The sequence below is a fragment of the Eurytemora carolleeae genome, unplaced genomic scaffold (genome assembly GCF_000591075.1).
Source record: "Eurytemora carolleeae unplaced genomic scaffold, Eaff_2.0 scaffold113, whole genome shotgun sequence".
Taxonomy (NCBI): domain Eukaryota; kingdom Metazoa; phylum Arthropoda; class Copepoda; order Calanoida; family Temoridae; genus Eurytemora; species Eurytemora carolleeae.
Window position 1 is genome coordinate 474,145 of NW_019396138.1, and position 6,259 is coordinate 480,403.

The window sequence follows — 6,259 nt, forward strand, 5'->3', positions numbered from 1 at the left end:
TATATCTTTGCAAATACGATATACATTATGCATGTTTATATTGGTTAAGAACAGCCGTTATACAAGGAATTAGGGTCAACTACAAATTCACGGCACTCTACGCCACTTATCTACATTTTGCAAGCATTGAACCTTTCTCCATATGTTTGAGTTGCTCTTTTCATTTGCAGAATTTATTTTAAATTTTCATTCCAACTTTTTATCAATTTCCTGCTTTAAATCGTCTTGCGTTTACTTGATAAGTCTATTCTGTATATAACACATTTCATAAGAACTTTAAATTTCTTATTTATTTTATATTTTATGCTTAAAAGCATTTTTAAAAAAGCACCAGAAGAATTTTCAAAAAATCAAAGGATAGAATGGGTGAAAAACCTATTGAGGATTTTAAGAAAGGTATATCTAGAACTCAAGAATAAGTGGAATTCAAAATCTAATAACATACAGCTGTAAGTATCATAAAAAAACTTTATAGTACAAAGACATGAGTTCACAACTTTTAAATCAAACGAATTAATAAAATCGTTTACGATTAATTTAAGTTATTCTTTTATCTCTCAAACTTCCGAACTCTTGTCTAATTTAAAGAAGAAAAATTTGTTTTAACTCATTTAAACTTATTTAAACTAAGATGATTAGCTCTTAAATAACCAGAGGGTGCTATAGAATCTTTATTATTTCTGTTTTTGGAACCTAAAACCCAAAAATTCAAAATCTGAAAGGTTCAACTTGATTTCCCTTAAGTAATGCCAGTTACCGGCATTTCCAAGTTTACGGATTCTAAGGTTTGGAGGACTGAGGTTAGACTTGAACTGGAGACCCAGCTCCGCTCCAGGTTATATTGTGATATTCCTGGTAGCCATGGGTTACAGTCTTTACTATAGCAAGGGACCATGTCACTAGAGAACTAGATGATTAAAGAATCAGAGAACTAGAGACCAAGAGAACTAGATAACTAGACAACTAGAGAACTAGAGGTACCTTGAGCTGTCTCTAATTGGAACCTTTGAGAGTGTATTTTAGATATTGTATGATATGACGGTAGGGGAAGGGGGGGGGGCGAGAGGAGAAAACATAATAATATTATTCGTCATCGGACTTTCCCGTTCTCTCAAGCCACAACCTTGAGTACTTCTTAACCTCAAGTTCCATCAACACAACCATGTATAAACCATGTATGTATCCTGGGGTTTCCGAACATGTAAAGCGGGAATCTATGAGTCCTGTGAACCACAAGTCTGCAACACGTGTAGTATCCTTGGAGAATTTTGGCATATCCTCGAGATTCTGATTTCATAATATCTTCTGTACTTCCCCGAATAAGTTTTAAAGTTCTACAGTACACTCCATTTCACTCCAGATTACTTCAATCCTTTAAAACCCAGAACACGCCTGTGCCTTCCTGGTCAGTGTGCACTCCAGTACACTCAAGTATACTTCAGTACACTACAGTACACTTTAGTTCATTCCAGTACATTATACTACACTCCAGGACACTCCAGTACACTACAATACACTACAGTACACTCCGGTACACTTCCATACACTCAAGAACACTAGAATACGTTCCAATACACTTCAGGACACTAAAGGGCAGTCCAAGACACTCCTATGCACCACAGTACACTCCAGTACTCTCCAGCACATTCAAGTTTACTCCAGAACACTCCTATACATTTCAGTACAGCACACTCCAGGACGCTCCAGGACACTACTGTACACTCCAGTACACTCCAGTACACTCCAGTACACTCCTATACACCCCCTATACACCCCAGTACAGTACACTCCAGTACACATATGGGAAAACTGCGAAACAATAAATCAGGCCCACTTTAGAACACTCCATTACACTTTAGAATACTCCATTACACTTTAGAATACTCCAGTACACTTTAGAATAAGCCAGTACACTTTTAATACTCCATTACACTTTAGAATACTCCAGTACACTTTATAATACTCCATTACACTTTAGAATACTCCAGTACACTTTAAAATACTCCAGTACACTTTAGAATACTCCATTACACTTTAGAATACTCCAGTAGACTTTAGAATATGCCAGTACACTTTTAATACTCCATTACACTTTAGAATACTCCAGTACACTTTAGAATACTCCATTACACTTTAGAATACTTCAGTGCACTTTAGAATACTCCAGTACACTTTAGAATACTCCAGTACACTTTAGAATACACCAGCACAGTTTAGAATACTCCAGTACACTTTAGAATACTTAAGTACACTTTAGAATTTTCCAGTACACTTTAGAATACTCCAATAGATGTTAGGTATTTTCCCAAAGGATTTTTACCAAGTGGCAACTTCCCAGATGTGCGAGTTCCCAAGCGGCAACTTCCCAAGTCTGTCCTAGCCGCAGAGCTCGGCCCCCCCGCATAATCTAGCCGCGGCGCATGGCCCCATAGCCCATCTTAGCCGCAGCGCTCGGCCCCCATTGCAGCCTGCGGTGCCTTAGAGGGTCTAATCTAACCTTTGGGAAGTTGCCGCTTGAGAAATTGCAGATTTGGGAAGTTCCCACTTGCCTTGGGAAAATGCCTTTGGGAAATTACCTAACTCCCTCCTTTACACTTTGTACACTCTTTATACTAAAAAATCAAGAAAGGCTCCCTCCGTATTTTTTAATTCTTTAAGATTATTTATTTTTGATTTATTGTTTAAACCCATAGATAAATAAATATCTATGTTTAAACCAGAATTAAATTCAAAATAACTGTATTCAGTATACATATAAACAATTTATCAAAAATCAAACAAACACATGTTGTTTTAAAGAAAAGAACTATCAGAAAAGTAACCAAGTTCATATTGTTACTTTATGCCGTCTCAAGAAGAACTTTTTGTTTCAAATCTTGCAGAGTAAACGTTAGAAATATTTAAATTAAAAATGAATTAGACTAAAATATGGTAAAAGGAATTGAGTCTTTGCCACAAATTCAGTTTTTGTAAAATCTATATCTTTGCAACCTTATGATTTAAACCTTTGATATTTCAAACTTATATTATTTGATCAAATAGCATTCATAGTTTGAAAAATTAAAGGTCTACAACGTCGGGTTGCAACGATATTGAAATTAGAAAATCAGAGTTTGTGGCAAAAACTCATATCATTTTACGGATATTTTATTTGTGAGAGAGTGGATGCATTGACCAAACAGGTCCCACACACACAAAATAACTTGATTAGTTAAGCCTTTGACTGAGAAACCAAATGATTTGATTTATGTCTGTTATTCAACTGGTGTGTCAGCGTTAATAGCACTTTTGGTTCATTATTATAAGGTTACGACTTATCAAATATTAATAAAACTCGTTGTAAAATTACAATTTATTACTAAATTAACATGTCATCGTTATACAGAGGCTACAGGACAAATTACATTAATTCTTACATATCACATTAATAGGTAACATGGCAAGCAAGGAGACATAGTTTAGTTTAATCAATATTCAAAACAGAAATTTCCCCGCAAGTTTAACTACAGCTTGATATAGAACAATTTCACAATTTTTGTTTCCTGAATTTACAGTTTTGGTCACTTGCTGAATAAACATATACAATTATCTAATCAAACTTAAACAAACCTGATTTTAAATACATTTTTTAAACCAGAAATGGCAGTTGGGCCATGGACAATTATTCCTTATCAGAAAATGTGAGAATTTTGTTTACGGGTATTCACAGTTTTACTGATCAGTCTCATAGATTTTGGTGGATTAGTTTCGTCAATGGTTTTTAAGATCGGGCTATCTATAAAACAAGTATCAGCGTTCGTTTATTATTTTTAACTTCTTCATTCGTTCATTAACTACTAAGGTCTGATGACTGGTGCAACGGTATTGAAGGTTTAAGGCATAAATACCAAATTAGATGAATAAATCTAAAAACTTAAACCGTTTAATTCTAGCAGTGAATTAGGTTTGAGTTCTAAACTGTTTGCATCTATAGTCGCGTTCACATCTTTTTTGATAATTAAATATTTATCTGAGAAGGAGGAGAGTTTTGGAACAAAAGAGCGAGAATCATCTTTCTTCTTTACTCTATACTCTAGAGGAATTACTTCAGCTTGCCACTCAGCTATTATCGGAATAGGAGCTATAAGCTGGAGTCCCATGAGAAGCATGTTATCTCGAATACTGGCCGCTAGAGCTATCTCTGATGCAACTAACCATGCAAAAGGGAACCAGGGGCCTCCGATTTGATGTCCTACATGAGCTAGCATGTATCCGACTCCACACGAGAGAATATCTCCGACCACATTGATCCTGCTGTCTCCTCTGTAGTTCTCACTTGTCCCAGAGTTTTCTCTGAACAGTGTTATCACCAGGTTTGTATTCTCCAGCATCTCCCAGAGCATAGCACTCATCAAGGAGAATACTAATCCTCCCGCTAAATCTATATGTATCCAGGATGCTAATATATATCCTATAACTCCATGAGTAGCGTGGGTAAAGCTGTATGGATCAAGTAGATTCTGCGAGGTTTGAGTAGAATAATGTTCTTTAACGTAAATTGGCCAAATTCCTCCCTTCTCATGTCCAGGGAGCGGATAGATAGCATTAACTATTCCCATTATAAATACTCCATAGATGAGAGCAATCAGTATTGCGGAGCCAACGGAGATAAGAATACTATTGACTAACATCAACACCTTCTCCTCATCCACCTCCAGACTAGTTCCTTCCACCGACATTGTTTATAAACAAATAAATCCTCTTCCAGGAGATAGAGTAAGGTTCAGGTCAATAGTTTGTGAATCACTGTTTAATTCTTTATGTTTCACCTTGGATAGGTCGGATAGGTGGAGGGAGGTGGGATCAGGACCAATACGCGGTCAACCTTACCTCATGTCCTGTCTAGTCACAGGGAGGGGGGAGGGGGGATACTTATTTATAGATAAATTACACCAGGACGGATAAACACACAAACAAAAGGATTGTATACAGCATATACTTACACGGATACAACACACAAAACTATACAACCTAATAAATGGATTAAACCATCTAATTGCTACTTATTCTGGACGGAAAGTTTGGAATTCAAGAGCTAAACTTTTTTAGTTGAATTAAGTTCCATCCGTTTTAATTCCTTGTAGTTCCAAATAGTGATTGGAAGAGGATGGAAATATCTTATTGGTTGAATTTACAAACATTAAAAAACGGGTTTAATATGCTAGGGATTAAATATTTGGTTTAAATTGTCGATGCACGTCCTCTTTTGTAAAAGAATGTGATAAATATTCCATAATTTATATCTTTTTATATAAAACTCCGGTCCAGATTATAATCTATTCGAGAAGACGAATGGGGGGGGGAGGTTGAGGAATATGATAAAAGGATTAAAAACAACCAAAACAAAAGACTAACGCGTAGAAGGAGTAAATAACATCAGTCAATCTACCTGTTATGAAGAAATTGTGACAGGTTTACGTATATTGGGAGAAAAAATCGAGATAAAGGACAGAGGAGAAGGGAGTATTATTATAGTATTATTAGGAGAAGAGATATGATATCGGAGAAGGCAAGAAGATAAGGAGAAATAAAAAGATAATTTACATAAAAATGGGAAAATATCAAGAGGAGAAATGGGAAAAGGGGGAATACAAGAAAGGAACAATTTAAGATGAAAAACGACGCAAGAAAGTAAAGAACATCTGAGAAAATATGGAGAAGAACCGAAGAAAGAAACTAAGAAAAATTATGAAGGAGGAAAGAATATTGAGAGGATGAAGCAGAATGAAGGAGAGAATATCTGGAGGAGAAGGAGAGAATATCTGGAGGAGAAGGAGAGAATATCTGGAGGAGAAGGAGAGAATATCTGGAGGAGAAGCACCTTAATACTGAAAACAGTGCATAAGGAATGAAAAGGAGAAAAAATGTCTGAAAGGGGAAAGGAACGAATATTTTTTTTTGGGGGGGGGGCAAACTGAGAGGGCAGCCAAGAAAGAAAACATGTAGACGTTAGAAACGGAGAGAGAGATTAATGAAGAAATTTAACATATTTAGATGAAAAACCAAAAAATTAACATAGAAGAAGAGAATGTTGTTGGCATGAGATATGTGAATGAGAAAAGAGAGGAGAAAATTGGAGTACATACGAAAAATCCGGGAAAGGAAAGTAAAAGTGAATAAAAGGAGAAATGGGGAAAGAATGTAAAAGAAAAGAAGGACACGGGATGAAGTAAATTATAGTATAAAATATAAGGAGTCTAGTCAAGGATAGAGTTGAAAG

At 35.8% G+C, this 6,259-nt stretch overlaps 1 protein-coding gene across 1 annotated transcript in view; it reads right to left on the minus strand.

Moving 5' to 3' along the window:
• Positions 1–842, minus strand: part of LOC111696052 (uncharacterized) — a 6,019-nt gene extending 5,177 nt beyond the window's left edge. Inside the window, exon 1 of the mRNA XM_023465576.1 lies at positions 739–842. The gene's annotated coding sequence lies outside the window, so the exon portion shown is untranslated. The remainder of the gene's footprint in view (positions 1–738) is intronic.
• Positions 843–6,259: the final 5,417 nt, after the last annotated feature.